Source organism: Schistocerca gregaria, chromosome 2 (genome assembly GCF_023897955.1).
Source record: "Schistocerca gregaria isolate iqSchGreg1 chromosome 2, iqSchGreg1.2, whole genome shotgun sequence".
Classification (NCBI taxonomy): Eukaryota; Metazoa; Arthropoda; class Insecta; order Orthoptera; family Acrididae; genus Schistocerca; species Schistocerca gregaria.
The window spans coordinates 163,285,221-163,310,822 of NC_064921.1; the positions used below are offsets into that span (position 1 = coordinate 163,285,221).

A 25,602-nucleotide genomic window follows, 5' to 3' on the forward strand; every position below is an offset into this window, starting at 1 on the left:
TGTTATTGTTATTGCTTAGTGCTGTTTTTATGTCAATATGTTGGTGATTCTGTTGTTTGCAAATGTGTTGTATGTGTTTCTACTGCTCAGTGCTTTCGGCGTTCAGATTATCTTATCCTAATTTTATTTTTGTCTTTCACACATACGCTGTTTGACATTCATTGAAGGCTAATGTGACATACGAGGAAGGCTCGTTGGGTGCCTTAGAATCTGACAGACAAGCACAAGGGCCAGCGAATGATGACAAGCATGGTTTTCTGGAAGGAATCATGACTGGTGATGAGTTGTGGGCGTACCACTACACACCTGGAAATATAATTGCTTTTGAATACATTGTGGGAGTAGACAGTGATCAATGTTATTACTAATAGTTACTATTAAAATCAGTCTTGGTCACAAATTTATTTATTCTGGTAACCGATTTCGACCACGCCTGTGGTCATCTTCAGACCAAAATGCTGTATGAGTTGGAGCCTCGTTTTGGTGGTAAATCACCAGAAGGAAGCTCCTGCTCATACAGAATTTTAGTCTGAAGATGACCACAGGCGTGGTCGAAACCGGTCACCAGAATAAATAAATTTGTGATTGTGGTGTCACCGCCAGACACCACACTTGCTAGGTGGTAGCCTTTAAATCGGCCGCCGTCCGTTAGTATACGTCGGACCCGCGTGTCGCCACTATCAGTGATTGCAGACCGAGCGCCGCCACACAGGTCTAGAGAGAATTCCTAGCACTCGCCCCGGTTGTACAACCGACTTTGCTAGCGATGGTTCACTGACAAAATACGCTCTCAATTGCCAAGACGATAATTTAGCATAGCCTTCAGCTACGTCATTTGAAACGACCTAGCAAGGCGCCATTATCAGTTAGTATTGTTATTGTGAAATATGTACCTTCAAGAGCGACGTTCATCCTTAATGGATTAAAGTTAAGTATTCCACCAGCTACGTCCGTTGTTTCTAAATTCTAATTTCCTTGTCCTGTTCCAGACCTCACGCCAGCCTGCGTGAGCAAAATCGCGTGCCTTTCGGCCTCCTCTAGTAACACGGTGTTGGCTCTCCTGCCAACCACAATAGTGATCAAGACTGTTTTTAATAGTAACTATTACATGGAAATATACTGGATCCCCATTGCGAAAAAAATTCAGTGACACGATTTGCTAGGAAAGGGCTTGTGACAGTGTTCTGGGATATGTATTGCGTGTTATTGGTTACGCTTGATAACAGAATGAAGACTTTCACGACCGGATAACATTGCTGCTGGTAAACCTTTCGAGGTAAATGTCGTGTTCCACGAAACTCTTCTGTTCCTAAAGTTTCGACCAGAACTGCGCTGGACATCTTCAGAGAAATGTCGTGCTCGACGAAACTCTTCTGTTTCGGCCAGAATTGCGCTGGACATCTTCAGAGGCGGTGCTCTTCCGTTGAGTCTTGCCGACTGAGTTGGCAAGACTCATCGAAGGACATCGTCTCTGAAAATGTTCAACGCAGTTGTGGACGAAACATTAGGAACAGAAGAGTTTCGTGGAACTCGACCTTATATCCCGAAATGTTTACCAGCAGCAACTGGTGGACTTTGTAGAACACGGGACCACTGTGAATACTGCAGTCTACATTAAAACTTTGGTTAAACTGCGTTGTGCACTTCGTGACAAACGCTACATCATTAATACTGACGGTTCCAAGCATGTTCAAAACAATGGTCGCGTCATGTTGCTGCTGCTGTTCGTGAGAAAATCGCCAAATTTGGGAGGGAGGTGCTCCAGCATCCTCAATACAGTGCTGACCTTGTTCTGCGTGTGGGAACATCACTCGATTCGACCGAAGAAAACAAACTGATCTTAATTCCACCAACAGCGATCCGAAGGCTGTACATTCGGGTTTTGAGATCGGTGCACGGCCAGGATACTCTGCTTTGAGAAGATCGGCTGTCTTCGGCCGATATCGGTCGCCGGTCGAACCACCCAATGAGTGCCATTCTGACCGCAGCCTAAGGAGGCAACACGTCCCCTTTCAGAGAGCATCCGATTTTATCGGCTCATATAAAGGAAGTCTGATGATGGCGTTCTGTTTGTCTTCATTGGCTGATTCCAGCAAGGATCCCCTACGACAGCATTATGAAGCAGGAAAATTTATAGTTCCAAAAACATTTTTATGTACGTAAGAGTACGCTACATGTAGTTCTGGAATTATTTATTTAACAAACACTTTACTTCCCTTATGCTAAGGATTTAGAAGCCATGTCTGGAAGTGAAACATGGACGGTAAATAGTTTGTACAAGAAGAGAATAGAAGCTTTTTAAATGTGGTGCTACAGAAGAACGCTGAAGATTAGATGGGTAGATCACATAACTAATGAGGAGGTATTGAATATGATTGGGGAGAAGAGACGATTGTGGCACAATTTGACTAGAAGAAGGGATCGGTTGGTAGGGCATATTCTGAGGCATCAAGGGATCACCAATTTAGTACTGGAGGGCAGCGTGGAGGGTAAAAATCGTAGCGGGACACCAAGAGATAAATACACTAAACAGATTCAGAAGGATGGAGGTTGCAGTAGGTACTGGGGGATGAAGCAGCTTGCACAGGATACAGTAGCATGGAGAGCTGCATCAAACCAGTCTCAGGACTGAAGATCACAACAACAAGGATTTAGAAAAGAAATTTTTGTTCGCCTGATAAATCTGATTATTTTACATTTGATAGTTACCATCTTAGCTTCGTAAACTTCTTGTTTTGTCCTTGTCATTGTGACATTTGAAATCGTCTGACCTGTGATTTAAACTGCTAACTTGGGTTTCAAAATTTGATTAGCGTGAAGTGACTTCTTGACCACCAAATGAAACCACTTGAGTTTTGTGTCTTTGAAGCTATGTTGTAGGGCAAAGTAATGGAAAAGTGCTTCCGAAATTTCGATGACTGCACACGGGCCGTCCGTATGTCCCAAGTCGTCCAAATGTGTCAAGTCACCAGATAATGGCACCACTCAAGTTCCGCAGGTGTTCTCCAGATACCGCGAGATGACAGGTTACCTGCAAAAACAAACAAGCCGGTGATGTCACCCCTACCGACGCTCTATCTGTACTACATTGAATTCCAGTTCTCCTACACAAAAACGTTTGTGTGCAATATAGATAATGAGATTCAAGGGTGACAATGTACGATAAACTGTCTCGAGAGATTATGCAACTGTATAATTTTTAAAAGGATTTTAGTGTAACGGTATAAGATACATTTTATCGCACATCATAACTAGTTCTCATAACTTAATAGTCATTATCAGATCTGATTATTCACAAATTGTGAAAAATAAAAAGAATTCTTTTGTAAAAGAACATTCAGTGGTATACATAATGAGGAGGTATTGAATAGAATTGGGGAGAAGGGAAATCTGTGGCACAACTTGACTAGAAGAAGGGATCGGTTGGTAGGACATATTCTGAGGCATCAAGGGAGCACCAGTTTAGCATTGGAGGGCAGCGTGGAGGGTAAAAATCGTAGAGGGAGGCCAAGAGATGAATACACTAAACAGATTCAGAAGGATGTAGGTTGCAGTAGGTACTGGGAGATGAAGAAGCTTGCACACATAGAGTAGCATGGAGAGCTGCATCAAACAAGTCTCTGGACTGAAGACCACAACAACAAAAACATATGGATAACGTCTAATGTGTTGCGAATAGAAGCAAAGAGGTGAAACCTTCTAGTTGTGCAGTTTCAGCATATCAGTCTTGGTGTAACCTTTTAGCTGTGTAATGTTTCTGAGTCATCATCATCATTTTCTTTTGGCCTTTGTCCCACTTCAACGTGGGGTCGGCCTTGTTACTATGGATTTGGTGATCTTAGTGTCAGAGGGTGGCTGGATACCCTTCCTGTCGCCACCCCGTTCCCCCTGGGGCGGAATTAGTGTACCCCAGCTGTCTGCATCTAGTGCAAGCCATGAAATAGTGCGAACGTTTTTCAAATATCTGCGAGTCGTATAACTTAGGCAGGACGTGCTGGACAGCCCAATTTTCACCTCATGGGATGTGGAAAACCGCCTAAAAACCACATCCAGAATGGCCGGCACACCGGCCCTCGCCGTTAATCCGCCAGACGGATTCCATACGGGGTCGGCGCGCCTACCCGAGTCCAGGAAGAAGCGCATTAGCGCTCTCCGCTGACTTGGCGAGTCTGTGTAATGTACCTGAGTAATATTACGAATGTAGAATGGAGTTGTGACTGGTGTGTAATCTTTAAGATGCGGGCAAGTCTTCAGGCCCAGATTGTATACCGATTAGGTTCCTTTCAGATTACGCTGATACTATAGCTCCCTACTTAGCACTCATATACAACCGCTCGCTCACCGATAGATCTGTACCTACAGATTGGAAAATTACGCCGGTCGCACCAGTGTTCAAGAAGGGTAGTAGGAGTAATCCATTTAACTACAGACCTATATCATTGACGTCGGTTTGCAGTAGGGTTTTGGAGCATATACTGTATTCAAACATTATGAATCACCTCGAAGGGAACGATCTATTGACACGTAATCAGCATGGCTTCAGAAAACATCGCTCTTGTGCAACGCAGCTAGCTCTATATTCGCACGAAGTAATGGCCGCTATCGACAGGGGATCTCAAGTTGATTCCGTATTTCTAGATTTCCGGAAAGCTTTTGACACCGTTCCTCACAAGAGACTTCTAATCAAGCTGCGGAGCTATGGGGTATCGTCTCAGTTGTGCGACTGGATTAGTGATTTCCTGTCAGGAAGGTCGCAGTTCGTAGTAATAGACGGCAAATCATCGAGTAAAACTGAAGTGATATCAGGTGTTCCCCAGGGAAGCGTCCTGGGACCTCTACTGTTCCTGATCTATATAAATGACCTGGGTGACAATCTGAGCAGTTCTCTTAGACTGTTCGCAGATGATGCTGTAATTTACCGTCTAGTAAGGTCATCCGAAGACCAGTATCAGCTGCAAAGATATTTAGAAAAGATTGCTGTATGGTGTGTCAGGTGGAAGTTGACGCTAAATAACGAAAAGTGTGAGATGATCCACATGAGTTCCAAAAGAAATCCGTTGGAATTCGATTACTCGATAAATAGTACAATTCTCAAGGCTGTCAATTCAACTAAGTACCTGGGTGTTAAAATTACTAACAACTTCAGTTGGAAGGACCACATAGAAAATATTGTCGGGAAGGCGAGCCAAAGGTTGCGTTTCATTGGCAGGACACTTAGAAGATGCAACAAGTCCACTAAAGAGACAGCTTACACTACACTCGTTCGTCCTCTGTTAGAATATTGCTGCGCGGTGTGGGATCCTTACCAGGTGGGATTGACGGAGGACATCGAGAGGGTGCAAAGAAGGGCAGCTCGTTTTGTATTATCGCGTTATAGGGAAGAGAGTGTGGCGGATATGATACACGAGTTGGGATGGAAGTCATTACAGCATAGACGTTTTTCGTCGCGGCGAGACCTTTTTACGAAATTTCAGTCACCAACTTTCTCTTCCGAATGCGAAACTATTTTGTTGAGCCCAACCTACATAGGTAGGAATGATCATCAAAATAAAATAAGAGAAATCAGAGCTCGAACAGAAAGGTTTAGGTGTTCGTTTTTCCCGCTCGCTGTTCGGGAGTGGAATAGTAGAGAGATAGTATGATTGTGGTTCGATGAACCCTCTGCCAAGCACTTAAATGTGAATTGCAGAGTAGTCATGTAGATGTAGATGTACTGTGACACCTACGTTACATGACTATACAGCTTCCTGCATATGAAACGTGCCTGTGAAATGCTATGAATACATAATGGTACAGAACTTCCTAAAGCAATATTCCAAAATATTATGCAAAGCGTGAACTAGCAGCTGTGACTGCTAAGTTTTCCACAATGAAGACTTTGATTTGAACTGACATGTAGAACGAACATGTTTAGTTACTGATGCTATTTTGAATTTACACGTTGCAGTCACATTAATGTGACCATCGCCTATGTTAGACGACAACGTTCAATAACCACTGACAGACTGCAGGTGGCATCACTAGTAGCGGAGGTATACTCTTATAAAGGGTACCGGGGACTCGCGCAAATCTGTGCAGTCATTGTCGTAATGCTGAAACAGAGCGATTTGTCTGACGTTCAAAAGGACATGATCAATGGACCTTTGGGCCAATGACTGGTAGCATTTCCAAAACCGTGTACCGCCGTTGTTGAGGTATACCATAACACTCCGTCTTCAGGCGACGAGTGGCCTACCGGGACCATCCGACCGCCGTGTAATCCTCAGCGTAGGATGCAGATGGGAGGGGCATGGGGTCAGCACACTGTTCTCCCGGTCGTTATGACGGTATTCTTAACCGAAGCCGCTACTATTCGGTCGAGTAGCTCCTCAATTGGCATCACGAGGCTGAGTGCACCCCGAAAAATGGCAACAATGCAGGACAGTCTGGATGGTCACCCATCCAAGTGTCGACCACGCCCGACAGCGCTTAACTTGGTGATCTCACAGGAACCGGTCTATCCACTGGGGCAAGGCCGTTGCCCTGAAGTATACAATGCATGGAAAAATGAAATAAAATTAAACTAAACTCCGTCCGAACAGGCCTGGGAAGGCACAATGGTACCGACCGGCCGCCGTGTCATTCTACGCCCACAAGCATGGATGAATGAGGAGATGGAGGGGCATGTGGTGAGCACACTGCTCTCTCAGCCGAATGTCAGTTTACGAGACCTGAGCCGTTACTTCTCAATCAAGTAGCTCCTCAGTTTTCCTCATGAGGGCAGAGTGTATCCCGCTTGCCAACAGCGCTCAGCAGACCGGATGGTCACCCATCCAAGTGCTAGCCCAGCCCAACAGTGCTTAACCTCGGTGAGCTGACGGGAACCGGTGTTACCACTGCGGCAAGGCTGTTAGCCATGGCAAAATGGCGATACCCAAAAGCGATGCGGAGGCAGCAGTGGTGCACCGTAGATGACAGGAATGAACGACAGATGTGGAGATGTGGACGGGCGAATAGACATGCAACTGTTGAGCATCTACCCAACCCACATGAGCCGAAGGATTATCGGCAGTGTCTACTCAATGACGTTCAGCGAACGTTCCTGGGTATGGGCCTCCCACAGCAGGCGCCTGGTTTTTGTACCCATGCTGTCTACTGTTCACTGGCGATGATGACTGGAATTCGCACGCCAGTACCGTAACTGGACGTCCATTGAATGACAATAAGTGGCCCATTCCAATGGTCAGGAAGGTCCAGGCCGGAGCAGGGAGAGTTACAATCTGGGGAAAGTTCCCTGGGTGACCTCGTCATCCTCGAAGGCACAGTGGATCAACGCAAGTAGGAATCTATCCTTGTGGATCATGTTCACCCCAACAAGAAGTCCGATTTTTCTCGGCACGATAGTATTTATCAACTGGACAATGCAACCTGTCACACAGCTCGTAGTGCAGGTGTGTGATGAGTTTATCTCACTCTCCTAGCCACCAAACTTCCTGGCTTAAAATCCAATTGAGATTCTGTGGGACCACTTCGACCAAGGTCTGAGAAACCTGGCTACGGCCCTTGAATTGTTGTGGCACCAGATCTCTTTCGGTAATCTGGAGACCTCAATGATTCTCTTTCTGGATGTCTCACAGCTGTCCGTGCTGCCTAAGTTGCTTATTCAGGCTTTTTTACAAGGTGGACACATTGAAATGAAATGATCATATGGCATTGTTGACCGGGAGACCCCATGTGGAGTGTTCGGTCGCCGGAATTGCAAGTCCATTTTAGCTGACGCCACTTTGGCGACTTGCGAGTCAATGATGATGAAATGATGATGATAGACACATAACACCCAGTCATCTCAAGGCAGAAAAAATCCCTGACCCCGCCAGGAATCGGACCCGGGACTCCGTGCGCGGGAAGCGTGAATGCTACCGCAAGACCACGATGTGGGGACGGGTGGACACACTAATGTGACTGGGCAGCGTACATAACGTGTAAATGTTCACTATTCCCTGTATACTCCAAATAAAGTTTTGTTATGGCCCTAATATTAATTCTTACCTGCACAACAAAGATAACGAAGCCCAGCTCTGCTCTACCTCCCGACCTGTAATGTGCTTCAAGATACTAAATCACTCAATGATAAATGTGTAGGAGGATGTGAAGGTCCAGTATTTTCTTTTTTTTCCTTTTTTGTGGTCATCAGTCTCCTGACTGGTTTGCTACATCCTGCCACTAATTCCTTTCCTGTGCCAACGTTCTCATCTTATAGTAACAATTGCAACCTACGTCCTCAATTATGTGCTGGATGTATTCCAATCTGTGTCTCCCTCTACAGTTTTTACCCTCTTCATCTCCGTGTAGTCACATGGAAGTTATTCCCTGATGTCTTACCGGATGTCGTACCATGCTGTCCCCTTTTCTTGTCAGTGTTTTCCATATGTCCCTTTCCTTGCCTATTCTATGGACGACTTCTTCATTCCATTAAGCATTAGACCACTTAATTTTCAATATTACTCTATAGCACTATACCTAAAACGTTTCGATTCTCTTCTGTTCCGGTTTTCCCATAGTTCTTGTCTCACTGCCATACAATACTGTGCTCCCAACGTACATTATTAGAAATTTCTTCCTCAGATAACGACCTACGTTTGATAGTAGCAGATGTCTCTTGCTGGTCTGCTTTTGATGTCTTCCTTGCTCCATTCGTCATGGTTTATTTTAGTGCCTAGATAGCAGCATTTCTTAACATTATCTACTTATAGCACTCCGTCTTCAGGCCACAAGTGGCCCATCGGGACCATCCCACCGTCGTGTCATCCTCAGCTGAGGATGTGGATATGAGGGGCGTGGGGTCAGCACACCTTTCTCCCGGTCGTTATGATGGTTTTCTGTGACCGAAGCCGCTACTATTCGGTCGAGTAGCTCCTCAATTGGCATCACGAGGCTGAGTCCACCCCGAAAAATGGCAACAGCGCATGGCCGCCCGGAGAGTCACCCATCCAAGTGCCGACCACGCCCAACAGCTCTTAACGTCGGTGATCTGACGGGAACCGGTGTATCCACTGCGGTAAGGCCGTTACCAACTTTATCTTCTGATGTTAAGTTTCTCACTGTTCTCCTTTCTATTTTTCAGTACTTTCGTCTTTCTTCGATTTACTCTCAATCCGTATGTTGTATTCATTTGAATGTTTATTCCATTCAACATATCGTGAGTTTATTCTTCACTTTCATTGAGAAAAGCAGTGTCATCAGCGAATCTTATCATTGATATTCTTTCACCCTGAATTTTAATCCTACTCTTGAACCTTTCATTTATTTCCATCATTGCTTCTTCGATGTATGGATTGAACAATAGGGACGAAAGACTGCACCCCTGCCTTACATCCTTTTTAATCCATGCACTTCGTTCTTGGTCTTCCACTCTTATGGTTCCCTGGTGTTTCTTATACATTACCAGTCTTTCCCTACAGCTTACCCCTATTTTTCTCAGAATTTTGAACATCTTGACCATTTCACATTGTAGAGAGCTTTTTCCAGGTCGAGAAATCCTATGGATGTATCTTGATTTTTCTTCCATTATCAACCACAATTTCAGAACTGTCTCTCGGGTGTCTATACCTTTCCTAAAGCCAAACTTATAGTCACCCAACAGATCCTCAGTTTTATTTTTCATTCTTCTGTACATTAATCTTGTCAGTAACTTGGATATAAGAGCTGTGCGTTTATTCTCGCTCTTGTCAGCTCTTCCAGTATTGGGAATTGGGTGAATGATGTTTTTCCGAACGACTGATGGTATATCGCCAGCCTCACATATTCTCCACACCAACGTGAATGTCGTTTTGTTCCACTTCCCCAAACGACTTTAGGAATTCTGATGGAATGTTATCTATACCTTCTATCTTATTTGACCTTAAGCCGCTAATTGCTCTTTTAAACTATGATTCTAATACTGGATCCCCTATCTCCTCCATCTCAGTATTATGTAAATCAAAAACCCTATTTCAGTTAACCTACTGCATTTCATCTGCGAAAGCATGACTAATTATCAGGTTTAGTATTTGAACGTTTGAGGAAGTCTCTATCAGATCTGTTGTCACTAATAGAAACAGGACTCCCATGTATTAAACATTTTTAGAAAATTTTTATTCTTGCATTCAGTACATTGAGAAAGATCAAGAGTGAGGTAATCATTTCCTCACTTCATGTATGGAAATCATGAAATAGTTACCCAGGTAATTTTCTACTAACCACGAATTAAATTTCTACATCATGATTCGCGAAATAAAAGTCTTCCCCAGCCACATCGCACAAACGATTGCAATCGCAGCAAACGCAAATGCATTGGCGAATATTACCCCTGCCGGCCGAAGTGACCGTGCGATTCTAGGCGCTGCAGTCTGGAACCGCGAGACCGCTACGGTCGCAGGTTCGAATCCTGCCTCGGGCATGGATGTGTGTAATGATCTTAGGTTAGTTACGTTTAACTAGTTCTAAGTTCTAGGGGACTAATAACCTCAGAAGTTGAGTCCCATAGTGCTCAGAGCCAATATTACCCCATTCAGTGTTAACTCTACAACAACAGAGCGCCATCGGAAAGTAGAATTTCCACACTCTCACCAACAACAGTACAAACCAAAAGTACTCTGAGGTGACAAGTCATGAGGTTGCTCCTAATATCGTGTCGGACCTCCTTTTGCCGTGTGCAGTGCAGCAACTCGACGTGGCATGGACTCAACAACTCGCTGGAAGCGCCTAGAAGAATTATTCAGCCGTGCTGTCTCTATAGCTGTCCATAACTGCGAAAGAGTTCCCGGCGCAGGACTGACCTCTCGATTATGTCCCATAAATGTTCGATGGGACTCATGTCGGGTGACGTGGGTGTCCAAATCATTCGCTCGAACTGTCCAGAATGTTCAAGCTAGTCACGAACAACTGTGGTCTGATGACATGGTGCATAATCATCCATAAAAATTCCAACGTTATTTGGGAAGACGAACATGAATGACTGCAGACGGTCTCCAACTAACCGAACATAACCATTCCCAGCCAAAGATCGGATCAGTTTCACCAGAAGACCCAGTCACACCATTATGGAGCCCCCACCAGCTTGCACCATGGCTTGTTGACATCTTCGGTCCATGGCTTCATGGAGTCTGCGGCGCATCCGAACCCTACCATCAGCTCTTACCAACTGAAATCAGGACTCATCTGACTAGGCCACGGATTTACAGTCGTCTAGGGTGCAACCGATAAGGTTACAAGTCCAGGAGAGGCGCTGCAGGCAAAGTTGTACTGTCCAGAATGTTCAAGCCAGTCGCGAACAACTGTGGTCTGATGACATTGTGCATAGTCATCCATAAAAATTCCAACGTTATTTGGGAAGATGAACATGAATGACTGCAGACGGTCTCCAACTAACCGAACATAATCATTCCCAGCCAAAGATCGGTTCAGTTTCACCAGAAGACCCAGTCACACCATTATGGAGCCCCCACCAGCTTGCACCATGGCTTGTTGACAACTTCTGTCCATGGCTTCATGGAGTCTGCGGCGCATCCAAACCCTACCATCAGCTCTTACCAACTGAAATCAGGACTCATCTGACTAGGCCACGGTTTTACATTCGTCTAGGGTGCAACTGATACGGTTACAAGTCCAGGAGAGACGCTGCAGGCAAAGTTGTACTGTCCAGAATGTTCAAGCCAGTCGCCAACAACTGTGGTCTGATGACATGGTGCATAGTCATCCATAAAAATTCCAACGTTATTTGGGAAGATGAACATGAATGACTGCAGACGGTCTCCAACTAACCGAACATAATCATTCCCAGCCAAAGATCGGTTCAGTTGGACCAGAAGACCCAGTCACACCATTATGGAGCCCCCACCAGCTTGCACCATGGCTTGTCGACAACTTCGGTCCATGGCTTCATGGAGTCTGCGGCGCATCCGAACCCTACCATTAGCTCTTACCAACTGAAATCAGGACTCATCTGACTGGGACACGGTTTTATAGTCGTCTAGGGTGCAACCGATACGGTTACAAGCTCAGGAGAGGCGCTGCAGGGAAAGTTGTACTGTCCAGAATGTTCAAGGCAGTCGCAAACAACTGTGGTCTGATGACATGGTGCATAGTCATCCATAAAAATTGCAACGTTATTTGGGAAGATGAACATGAATGACTGCAGACGGTCTCCAACTAACCGAACATAACCAATCCCAGCCAAAGATCGGTTCAGTTGGACCAGAAGACCCAGTACCCAGTCACACCATTATGGAGCCCCCACCAGCTTGCACCATGGCTTGTTGACAACTTCGGTCCATGGCTTCGAGGAGTCTGCGGCGCATCCGAACCCTACCATTAGCTCTTACCAACTGAAATCAGGACTCATCTGACTAGGCCACGGTTTTACATTCGTCTAGGGTGCAACCGATACGGTTACAAGTCCAGGAGAGGCGCTGCAGGCAAAGTCGTACTGTTAGCAAAAGCACTAGCGTCGTACGTCCCAGATTGATTTCTGCGTTTATTTCTCGCAGAGTTGCTTGTTGTCAGCACAGAAAACTCTACCCAAATGCCGCTTTTCTCGATCTTCAAGTGAAGGCTGTCGATAACGCCTGAAATTTGGTGTTCTAGGCACACTCTTGACACTGTGAATCTCGGAATATTGAATTCCCTAATGATTTCCGAAATCGAGTGTCGCATGCATCTAGCTACAACAACCATTCCGCGTTCAAAGTCTGTTAATTCCCGTCATGCGGCCATAATCACGTTGGAAATCTTTTCACATCAATAACCTCAGTGCAAATGACAGCTCCTCCAATGTACTCCGTTTCATATCTTACGTGCACGATACTACCGCCATCTGTATTTATGTACATATCGCTATCCCTCAGTGTGTATTATCTTTGTGTATTTCCCTAGTCATCTATAAAAGATGGTCATCCATATTATCTGTATCTTTCAAAGCGCCTAGAACCGCTCGGCCACCGCGGCCGGCTCGTACTTTCCTTTATTAATTTGTTATGTGTCAATATCCCCTTATTACATGTCAATTTCATGATGCTATAACATGTCATAAGTCATAAGCCGTTGTTAAATCTTTAAAGGTAACGTTCAACTTCTTTCTCTATTAGCTTTTGTAAAATAAATGGGTTCTTTGTTGCAGAGTCTGCTCTTTCTAAATCCACTTTGGTCTTTCCCAATATGGTGGTCAACATTCTACCTTATTTTCGGACATACAATTTTGGTAAACAAGCTGCTCATTGTGCAATCCACATTAATGTCTCTGTAGCATTTAGTGTCTCTTCTATTCCTTTGAATCCTTGACAAACTTAGCTTGTATGGTGAGTTATTTTTTTCTTCAAATGGTATTCTCCAGTTTTCACTAATTCCACAGGTAAATTCCAGGACCAGGTGATCGGCCAACCTTCATTTTAGCTATTTTGCCTACAGCAAAAAAACAGCGATATCTAATCTCTGACGCTTCTCACAAACAAATGAAATGCCCTTGCATTTGTCTCGTCAGAGCTCTAATCCAGGTTCATTCCAAGTATCGGAAGCAAATCATTAAGATACCTGTAAAATGGTGCGAAAATCAATGGCGCTCTCCAATGGGATCTGCCTGTAATAGCGATGGGATGGCAATCAGGATCTTCAGAGCACTTACGGGCAAACGTTTCGCCTTATCAAAGTCATGTGATTTTGTAGACAGTGCACACTTACAGAAACGTAATGTATTACAGCAGGATGCGTCAGCCCGATATTTAACACACTTCGCGCATATGCCCACTAAGTAACAGGTATTAAATCATTAAATTTTCATTATGTTCCAAAGTGATGCCCATAATAAACATTAGTATGAGGTGTGACCTCACGCGCTCGAATAAACTACTGTATTGGATGTGGCGTGGAAGCAAACAGTCTCCGTATGTCATCCAGATGTTTGAAATACATGATGACCGCTGGCTGGAGACTGGTATGACAGTATGTTTTCCCATCACATACCAGACATGCTCTATGGCTGACGAATTAGTGAACTGAGTAGACCAGTCAAGGCGTTTGTTTGCATCGTCCTGCTGGAATACATCATTTGGTACTGGTAACGAAAGGTATGAAAACAGGGTTTATCATCTTGCCACATACTGATGAGCATTTTCAACTCCCTTCAACAATTGCGAAATCAGTTTCGATGTCGTGACAAACACCTCCCCACACCATGATTTCGGGAATTAGAGGGATCCGGATCTCGAGAACTGTTGATTTCTGTGACCTTCCATCACGCCGTCTACGGGCACATTGGGGTCGACCTGGCCGAAACAAACAGAAGCGAGTTTCATAGCCGAATACCTCAGAATGCCACTTAACATTCCAGTTGCCTCTGGCTCTACAGTGTGGTAGCCTTTGTTAGCCGGCCGCTCGTGGCCAATTGGTTCTAGGCGCTTCAGTCTGGAACCGTGCGACCGCTACGGTCGCAGGTTCGAATGCTGCCTCGGGCATTGATGTGTGTGATGTCCTTAGGTTAGTTAGGTTTAAGTAGGTCTAAGTTCTAGGGGACTGATGACCTCAGACGTTAAGTCCCCTAGTGCTCAGAGCCAGTCTTTGTTATCTTTGGAATTATGTCAGTACTAAACGACGCGTGGCAACTAGAGATCTCCATCCAGCTTCCAGTTATCTGTTCTAGACTATTCGTGACAACACTCTGCCTGTAACGCATCTCCGGATTGCAACTGTTGTTATCCATCTATTCGTCTGAGTCGGTCGAACAATCCTAATCTTCTCGTTGTGTATTCCTTATGGAAGGACCCTTGCCTACTCTTCTTGCCACGTTGTCCTTAGAACATCTCATCACCGCTCCTGTGATCATAGAACTGCTGAATCTGTGTGGCCTGTCTGTGTGATACTCCCAAGTCCATCACGCCAGTGGTTCGACGTTTCTGTAAGTCCAAAAGATGTCTATGAACTGAACCTGTATTCCTCCACCTGAACAGCTCCAGAAATTTTAGACACACTCAGGAGCCAGCATGGACCCACACCAGTCACAGGATTCCGCACAACAGCCGGTAAAAACGGAACGCTTATGGCATCGCTCTGTTGTCTGTATCTTTGTCTGCCTGTGTGACTATTAAAAACCCTTTTCCTCAGGAACGGGTAGATGCATGAAGTTGGAATCTGTGTCACATACTAAGTTCTTTGATCCGTCTGCAGTGTAAAATGCTGAAGTTTCTAAGTTAATCCTGTCAAAAAATACGACCATTTATGTCAGATATTTTCATACTCACTAACTCACTCATCGAAATGTATAGAGTGCTTTCCGTTGATCGGGAATCATTAAAATTGGCAAGAAGCAAGGTTACACTGTACAAGTAAAGTAAAAAATCTAAAAAATGTTAATCTGCAATTATTCACATGAAAAAAGGTTTTTGTCATTTGTTGTCCGACTGTCTGTCTGTCCATCTGTTCAGACCAACTTTTTTTTAGGAACGGGTAGACATATCAAGCTGAAACTTATATCCCGTACTAAGGTCTATGGTCGCTTGGCGTTGTAAGAAACTTAAGCTTCTAAGCCTCTGCATTCCATCTGTTCAAACCCAGATTGTTTTAGGAAGTGGTAGACGTATCAAGTTGAAATTCATTTCACATGCTAAGGTCTATGGTCTCTTGGCAGTGTAAAAAACGTAAGCTTCTAAGTGACAGTAATGAAGAGCCACGGCCATTTATGTCAAATATTGGCAGTGTAAAAAACGTAAGCTTCTAAGTGACAGTAATGAAGAGCCACGGCCATTTATGTCAAATATTTTGATACTCCCAAACTCACTCAACAAATCATGTAGGATACTTCCCTACAATCATGAAACTTGACAAGAAGCAATGTTTCACAGTACGACTAAAGGAAAAATCACACGACAAAAATAATTCTTTGATGATTGCCAGAACTCGTGGAATTCCCGGAACCGATATCTTGGCCGTATGAATGGACTATCTATATACATAACTAAGTTTGTATGTAACCCTCGGTGTGCGATTCCTTCTCTAAAAATGGCTCTAAACACTACGGGACTTAACATCTGAGGTCATCAGTCCTCTAGACTTAACTACTTAAACCTAACTAACCTAAGGACATCACACACATCCATGCCAGAGGCAGAATTCGATCCTGCGACCGTGGCAGCAGCGCTGTTCCGGACTGAAGATCCTAGAACCGCTCGGCCACAGCGGCCGGCGACTCCTACTCTCATTCGTCCGAATTTTTCATCCTTAGGAATGGTTTTCACCTGTACTGAAAATAATCTCGCGTGAGGCTGAAATTATGATTAACGTATCCCACTGGCATGGGCTTAGTGCCACATCAGTTTGGCAGCGTCTCGTACAGGTGTAACACTCCCCATTCTGTCAGTATATGTTGGCGACAAGAAAGCATCTGAATGTACACTCCATCGATATACGTACTCTATGGGTTTGAAATGACCTGTCGTTTAGGCTTTGCGTCTTTGATTCGTAATTAAAATGTCTCGGTCCAGGGTGCGAACCCCGACACGGCTTATTTCTGAATAGAAATCATCAGCGAATGGCGTCCGAAGATTCCCGACATAAGAGGTCACCCTCATTCTAACAACGGCCTTGTCAAAAAGGGCGGAGAAGCGGACAGAGGTTCAAGGCACATTGAGAGGCTGTGTGAATGGGAGGGCTTATCTGAATGACATGATCGAAGGCGCACAAGAGTCGATAGGGATGAGATAGGGGATACAGTATTCGAATTTAAAATGTCTTTGAGAAACTTGAGATCAAATAAGACAGTTGGGATAGATAGAATATCATGGAAATTTCTAAAAAGATCGAGAAAGTGGCAACAAAACTATAAGAAACCTTGGTTCGTAGAATGTATTAGAGTGGCGATAAACCAACGGACTTTTGAAAAAAACATTGTTCGGCTCAATGAGACTGTAAGACTGGGATGTACTCTTCCGCCTCTGCTGTCGGATCTGTGCATTGAAGATGTAATGACGAAAACAAAAGAAAGGTTAGAGAGTGGCTTAAAACTCAAGGTGAAAGGATATCAGCGATAAGGTCCGCTGATGACATAGCTGCCATCAGTGAAAATTAAGAAGAATTATAGGATGTGCTGAATGGGATAAACAGTCTAATGAGTGCGGAGTATGGATTGAGGATAAATTCAAGAAGGACGAGAGTGATTAGAAGTAGTAGAAATGAGAACAGCGGGAAGCTTAACATTAGAGTTGGTGATCACGAAGAAAATGAAGTTAAGGAATTCTGCTACTTAGGCTGCAAAATAACCCATGACGTACGGAGGCATTCCTAGCCAAGAGAAGTCTACTATTATCAAACGTGGGTCTTAATATGAGAAAGAAGTTGCTGAGAATGTACGTTTGGAGAACAGCATTGTACGGGAGTGAGACATGGACTGCGGTAAAATCGAAACAGAAGACAATCGAAGCATTTGAGATGTGGTGCTTGTGAAATGACCTTTTTTTAAAATAATATTATGAATATTTATATATGTGTTTAGAGAGAGAGAGAGAGAGAGAGAGAGAGAGAGAGAGAGAGAGAGAGAGAGATTGATTTTTGATTGAGATTTTTACTTTAAGTCGTAACTCGTACCTGAATTTTGGTTGCTGCCTCCTTGAATGATCAGCTTCTGTTGACGTATTGCAATTTGGAGGAAATTATTGTTCTTTAAGCTTTAAAATACGACTCTGTTAGTTACTTGGCCGTATTGCGGATAGCTTTGAGTCTCAAGTTTTCGTAGCTTTTCATACCCAAGGGACCACTGTTATAAGTAAGTAAGATCAAACAGCAATCTGCTTTTTGTGAGAAAAGGAGATTGCTTGACACACAAACTTCCTTCAAACTACACGTACTGCTACATCAAAATTGGTTAGTGGAGTTCAGCGCCATACTATTGCACAAGAACATAAGCCAATTACTGTAATTAAGAAATTATGAGAGCTTCTTACTTATTGAATGAAAACTATAGAGAATGCATTTCTTTTCCGGTATTTTAGTGAACTTTGTACACTTACAATTCTGTCAATTAATAGACGGCGACGACAATCAAGTTCACCTCCTTTTCCAAAAACAAGATATTTCTATTCCTCACTTCCAGAAAATTTGTATACATAAATGTTTGGCAACTCTTACACATTCTTTACTTGGTTTTATCACTAAAATATCAATTTTTATTAAATGTAACAATACGTTCTGAGCGACGGCCTAGCAACATGTCCTCTTTCCACAAGATACAGATGAACAGTCTTTTTTTTAATAAAATCAATTGTGTGTGTGTGTTTTTTTTTCTTTTTTAGAGTCCATACTCAAAGATTCTCTAATACTATTGTTGCGGGGATTGCGCGCTAAAGAGTTTCTTGCAGTCCAGCTGCGCTTCACTTCACCTCAAGTACTTTATGAATCACATTTACATTTTGGGTATTGTTGTGTGCATAGTTCCGTGTAGTCAGCACGTACACAACTTTCCCATTAGAGCGCGCCCCGCTAAGCACAACAGCGCAGGCGCAGCACTCGTCCGTCTCCGCACTAAGAGATAGCGCTGTCTTAGAGACGGACCAAATTCTGCTTCCGCCGATCCGCATATGAAGATATAATGCAGCCTATGAGATTGCTGCTAACGTAGAACCTTTTCTCCTCGCGGATCACCCTCGCACAGTGATACCTGAATGCTCGAGGTATTATAACGAGTGTACAGACCTCCGATTAGTCAGTCTGCATTTGTCTGTACCAGTCTACATTACTCTGTACCAGTCTATAGTCAAGTTTCAATCTGCGCCTAATAAGATTACCATATTCCTGTACATCGTCATGAAGAGAAATGTATGGACACTTTGTCAAGTATCGGAGATATCTGAGAATAAGATTAATGTACCAAGACCAAAAGAACTAAAAAATGGTTCAAATGGCTCTGAGCACTATGGGACTCAACTGCTGTGGTCATCAGTCCCCTAGAACTTAGAACTACTTAAACCTAACTAACCTAAGGACATCACACACATCCATGCCCGAGGCAGGATTCGAACCTGCGACCGTAGCATCCCACGGTTCCGGACTGCGCGCCTAGAACCGCGAGACCACCGCGGCCGGCCAAAAAGAACTCCAGATTGTCCATTGTAAATAGTATCCAGAACCAAGTTAAGCTATTTTTATGCTTGTTATTATTTTATTAAATGTGTATGAAAATTAATCAAGTTCTGTTTAAAGTTGGTCACCGTCAATCTGCTACTCTAACCTACTCTGACCTAATGGCAGAAGATAAACACGCTACGATAAGACCACGAGACATATTGCTGACACTCGCCCACTTCGTTAGAGCTACAAGTCAAATAATCTGATGGTGTGTGTACCGAAGGTCTTACAGTACGCACACCACAGGTATATACATACATTACTAAGCTTCTCAGAATAAAATCTGGCACAAATTAGCTAAAGAAAAAAAAAAGCAGTGAGGCACACATAACATTACATGCTACAGAAAAATTCTGAAAGTTAGATGGACAGATAAGCTAAGGAATGAGAAGCTTCTCTGCAGAATCGCTGAGGAAAGGAATGTATGGAACACAATGAGAAGAGGAACGGGCAGGAAGCTAGGACGTCTGTTAAGACGTCAGGGAATAACTTCCTTGGTACTAACGGGTAATGCAGAGGGTACAAACTGTAAAGGGAAACAGAGAGCGGAATTCATTTGAGGACATAGATTGCAAGTGCCACTCTGAGATAAAAAGGTTGACGCAGGAGATGAACTCATGGTGGGCCTCGTCAAACCAGACAGAAGCCTGATGGAGCTTATACAGATATAACTGAGAATTCAGCTTTGACTTTCCGTTGACGGTTGACGTGTCCTTGGCGGACGGCTCAGTTCCGCTCATTGCCGTACTTTCCCCCCCTTTCCGTCTGGCATTTTCCATCTCCTATCTAGCGTTTTGCACACTCCACGCGGTCGGATTCTCCCACACGCTTTTCCATCGGCCATTCTCTTTCGCACGGCTGTCCGTAGCGCTCAGCGCGTCGGCTGACATTGTCGGGCGACACCGCTATTACGTCTAATGCTACGGCTGCTGCTCTTACGTCAATCTCGCGTAGACCACGGCCACTTTTTCCAAGCACTGCTTCCCCACACAAGAGCGACGGGTCGCTAGCGATACCTCCTGCAATCGACCGCTGGCTTCGATCCCGCCGCACACGAGCGATTTACCAAGCAATCAGCCACTAATTCGAAGGCCAATCTCACGAAGATCTGCTGCGGAAAATTAACAGTTGAGTTTAACAGTAGCGGCAGTTGATTTCTGTTTACCCACTAATACATGCAAAGAAGGGAGGATGGGGGAACTATAATTTATTAAACTTCTGTCCCGTAACTTAGTCTACAGTTCCCAGGAACACTTTTCAAATCATTTTGCCTGCATCTTTTCTAATCGTATTTCACAAATACTTTCTAAGTTTGTCAGTTCATATTTAATTAATAATTGTTTTTACTTTAACTATAAGTTAAAGTGGTTCTGAAACCTCGTTGTGTCTATAGAAATGTTATCAAATGCAGCTTAGCTGGTTTGCATTGTAAATTGTTTCGGAGAGAGTTACATATGTGAAATGACAAGATTTTATTGCAGCTGTGGAATAGGTAAGTCCGAAACATGTAAATTAGAAGGTTTACTTACCGTTACCTTATTATTAACAATGCGACCAGTTTCACAGGTCCAGAAGGAGTTCTCTACATCGAGATTGTTGTAATGGACTTAGTATGAATTTCTGCTTCTTCAGCACAACGTTCAAAATGCTATGCCGGTAGGTGTGGCCGAGCGGATCTAAGCGCTGCAGTCTGGAACCGCGCGACCGCTACGGTCGCAGGTTCGAATCCTGGATGTGTGTGATGTCCTTAGGTTAGTTAGGTTTAAGTAGTTCTAATTTCTAGGGGACTGATGACCTCAGATGTTAAGTCCCATAGTGCTCAGAGCCATATGAACCAATTCGTAGTAATGTAATATTTTCCCCTCTTTAGTGTTGTGATGTTAATATAAGTGGCATTCCTGTGACAACTTTATTTTATAGAGTGGTTTATGTTACCTGAAGAACTATAAATTCTAAGGTAAAGTTTTTACTCTAGTGGTCACAGAGGAAAAAACACGTAACTACGCTTAATATATGGAAAAAACGAGTCGCAGCCAACCAGTCATATTGTCAGATCTCACACGCGATTCTTCAGATTGCAAGGGAAGTCCGTGCGATTGGCAACACATCTCTGTAGTCTACAATTGTCCACATACACACACACACACACACACACACACACACACACACACACACACACACATACTGCCTGCGAATGGACAGCACGATCTGGCGACGAATTGCTACGATTCGTTGTTTGCGTGTGGAGGCCATAAGACCCCTTTTGTTTCTCTGTCACCGTAACACATGTTCAGGCATTATAAAAAGAACCGCTGTGCTACCACTGACATTAAGACGTCGCAAAAAGAAAGGCCGGGCACCCAATCACACATGTATAAGTTGGCTGTACTTCGACCCCGGAGGAGATGACTTTCTGCTGCCCTGTAGAAACCACGGGATTTTACTGTGTGTTCTACATTTTCTTTACGTTATTCCAATTTTATAATCCCTCCTTATAAGGTTAAGGAGTGGTATTAAACTTCACTGCGGGAAGATATCTATGATAAGATTCGCTCATGACATTGCTGTTCTCAGTAAAGGATGGGAAGAATTACAGAACCTGTCGAATGGTGTTAACAGTCTAATGAGCGCAGAATACGGGCTGAAAGTAAACCAAATAAAGATGAAAATAAAGAGTAGTATCAGAGACGAAATTAGCTACTAATTAGCATCGAAATTGGAGACCACAAAGTAAACGAAGTGTAAGACGTCTGCTACCTTGTACGAGCCAATGTAACACAAGATGGACGAATAATGAGACTGACACAGACAAAGAGAGAATTCATAGCTGAAAGAAGTCTACTAGTACCAAATACAATCATAGATTGGAGGAAGAAATTTCTGAGAAAGTATGTCTGGAGTACAGCTTCGTACGGATGTGAATCATGAACTGTGGGAAAACCAGAAAAGAAGAGGGTCGAAGGGTATCTGGTGTGGTTTCACAGAAGGATACTAAAAAAATTAGTGAACTAATAAGATAAGAAACGAGGAGGTTCTTCGGAGAAACGACAATAAAAAGACTATTCTGAAAACAATGACTAGAAGAAGGAACAAGACGACAGAACTTGGGTTAAAGCGTCAGGGAATAACTTCCATGGTACTTGCTATGGCGGGCAAAAATACACTCAGTAGTGCATCGATGGGTTCTTTTCCACGAGGAGATTAAGTGGAATTATAACACATAAAATACTAGAGCACTTTATTAGATTACAGATCTGAAGATTTACTTTCTACAATCCACTTCCACAGGAATGTTCAGAGTGTTTACAACTGTCTCCGAAAGTTAAAATATTACCTGATACAGACAAATTTACAACAGTCGTCGCGCCGGCGAATTATTTAACATTTTTCACATATATACACATGAAATGCTGGAGATTGGAGACTGTGTACTCTTATGTGTTCCCAATGATAGCCGTGAGCGAACGAGGTCGACTTGGGAATGTTTCACAGCAATTTTCATAACTGTTTTGTGGTCAATATGAACTCCAGCTTCGCAGTATCAGACCCACGAGTCGAAGGCTGTTATTTAGCTTTCCCGCAGGTCGGCTTGTGCAAAATAATTTCCACGGAATTTCCGCCTCTAAACACTACGGACGTTCGTTAGCAACGAACAGGCTCATTCAGCAGTAATTACCTGCACAGTCATTCGACGATCCTACGTAACAACATCGTGTATGCTTCGCGAAATATTGAACGGACTTCTTTAACACTTATAGTGAGTATGCAGCGTTACATGAGAACCGACTGGCCGGCATTATGAGTGCACTTCAATTAAGCATAAATAAGTACTTCAGCTGGATCGACACGTATGAAGGGCATTCATCAAAAGTTTCCTCCGACCCACTTCTGTTAGCCATAGGACGCTGGAACAATTTTTAACCTTTAAAGACAAAGTTTTTATGCACTGCCTGCTTCACTGGACTAAATTATTTCGGAGTTGTTGCACTACATAGCTTTTTGAACTAAAGCAATCTATTGGCCTGCTATTTTCTCGCCAAATAATTTTGCTGTATTTAATTACTTGATAAGTATTACATGGGAGTGTAAATTTTTGTGTTGAAATAAGGTTTCAAGAGACTACTTACAAGAGCCTTTGGATTTGATTGATTTATCTGTAAACGAAGTTTAAAGGATTCCCTTTAGCACTCAGCGGGATTATCTCACACTATTCATTATTTAAGGTCAATTGCAGATTTCACAATCTGGAGCGGAAGACCTGCTTTTATTAAGTGATTTGAGTTGCTTCACTACGCCTCCGAGGGCATCTACTTCTAAGTTACTTATGTTTGCCGCTGTTCTCGATTCGAATTCTGCATACCAATAGTCCTTTATTCTCTTCTCTTTACGTGAGCAATCAGTATGCAGACTACTAAAAACTGATACATCTCGTCTGCACTTGTACACTGCCTGAAAATGACAAGTTCGTGGCGCCCTCCATCGGTAATGCTGGAATTCAGTATGGTGCTGGCCCACCCTTAGCCTTGACGACAGCTTCCACTCTCGCAGGAATAAGTTCAATCAGGTGCTGGGAAGTTTCTTGGAGAATGGCAGCCCATTCATCACGGAGTGCTGCACTGAGGAGAGGTATCGATATCGGTCAGTGAGGCCTGGCACGAAGTCGGCGTTCCAAAACATCCCAAAGGTGTTCTATCGGATTCAGGTCAGGGCTCTGTGCCGACCAGTCCATTACAGGGATGTTATTGCCGTGTAAGCGCAACAGGCCATGCATAGTGAACGAGTGCTCGATCGTGTTGAAAGATGCAGTTGCCATCCCCGAATTGCTGTTAAATAGTGGGAAGCAAGAAGGTGCTTAAAACATCAACGTAGGTCTGTCCTGTGATACTGCAACGCAAAACAACATGGGGTGCAAGCCCCCTCCATGAAAAACACGACCACACCATAACAGCACCGCCTCGGAATTTTACTGTTCGCACCACACACGCTGGCAGATGACGTTCAGTCGACCATGAAATCCAAGTTTTCTTACCTCCCGCCCAACTGTCATAGTACTTGCAGTGGATCCTGATGCAGCTTGGAAGTCCTGTGTGACGGCCTGGATAGATGTCTGCCTATTACACGTTATGACCCTCTTCAACTGTCGACGGTCTCTGTCAGTCGACAGACGAGATCGGGCTGTACGCTTTTGTGCTGTACGCGTTCCTTCACGTCTCCACTTGACTATCACATCGGAGACAGTGGACCTAGGGATGTTTAGGAGTGTGGAAATCTCGCTCAGAGACTTATGACACAAGTGACACCCAATCACCTGACCACGTTCTAAGTCTGTGAGTTCCGCGGAGCGTCCCATTCTGTCCTCTCATGATATCTAATGACTACTGAGGTCGCTGATATGGAGTACCTGGCAGTAGGTGGCAGCACAATGACCTAATGTGAAAAACGTATGTTTTGGGGGTGTTCGGATACTTTTGATTTCATAGTGTATCTGGCCACTTTCTTCCCCTGGAAGATCCTTGTAAGCTGTTAGTTTAATTGACAATGCATGCTATTAATTATCTGTCAAATATAAGCTCACAGCTGCACGGGATTAGCCGAGCGGTCTAGGCGCTGCAGTCATGGACTGTGCGGCTGGTCCCGGCGGAGGTTTGAGTCCTCCCTTGGGCATGGGTGTTTGTGTTTGTCCTTAGGATAATTTAGGTTAAGTAGTGTGTAAGCTTAGGGACAGATGACCTTAGCAGTTAAGTCCCATAAGATTTCACACACATTTGAATATTTTTTTATAAGCTCTCAACATTCACTTACACTAGGTTCCTCACTTAGTCTACAATGAGGATTCACTCCATAATTATCGTTAGAAAAAGCGTTATTCTGAGGCGTAAACACGCCGTCTGCCAGTCATCTGTGCTCACTGCTTTCGACTTTTTCCTCCTTTCTCGCCTGTCAAGGGCTCGGGTTCATGAATAATTTCAAAGCCGCTGTTTGGATATTTACTTAGCAATACCTAGCAGCCTTCGTGGTCTTCCAAATCACTACCAGATTCAGCAGCTAGGTCTTCATTTAACAGTATTTCTCTAATTTCATCTCCACTCAAACTTTTGGAACTCATTATTGTCACCAAACGCGCAAAACACAAATGCAAGTATCGAATTTAGTTACCATAGATGGAATGGGTACAAGGCCTCCTGAAAACGCAAGTAGACCCAGATGTTCGCAAGAGATTTCAGGACCATTCAATCACAGATGGGACCATTCGTACCTATACGGCGATGGATACACGTGACAGAAAACCGAGCGAGGTGACGCTGTGGTTAGCACACTAGACTCGTAATTCGGGGTCGACTGTTCAAACTCGCTTCTGGCCGTCCTGATTTAGGTTTTCCGTGATGCTAAATAGCATCAGCAAATGCCAGGATGGTTCCTTTGAAAGGGCACGGCCGACTTCCTTCCCCACACTTACCTAATCCGTTGGGACTGATGACA

General features: G+C 43.9%; 2 pseudogenes; both read right to left on the minus strand.

Moving 5' to 3' along the window:
- Positions 1-6,776: 6,776 nt before the first annotated feature.
- LOC126337273 (5S ribosomal RNA) lies at positions 6,777-6,894 on the minus strand (annotated as a pseudogene).
- Positions 6,895-8,933: 2,039 nt separating this feature from the next.
- LOC126337460 (5S ribosomal RNA) lies at positions 8,934-9,051 on the minus strand (annotated as a pseudogene).
- Positions 9,052-25,602: the final 16,551 nt, after the last annotated feature.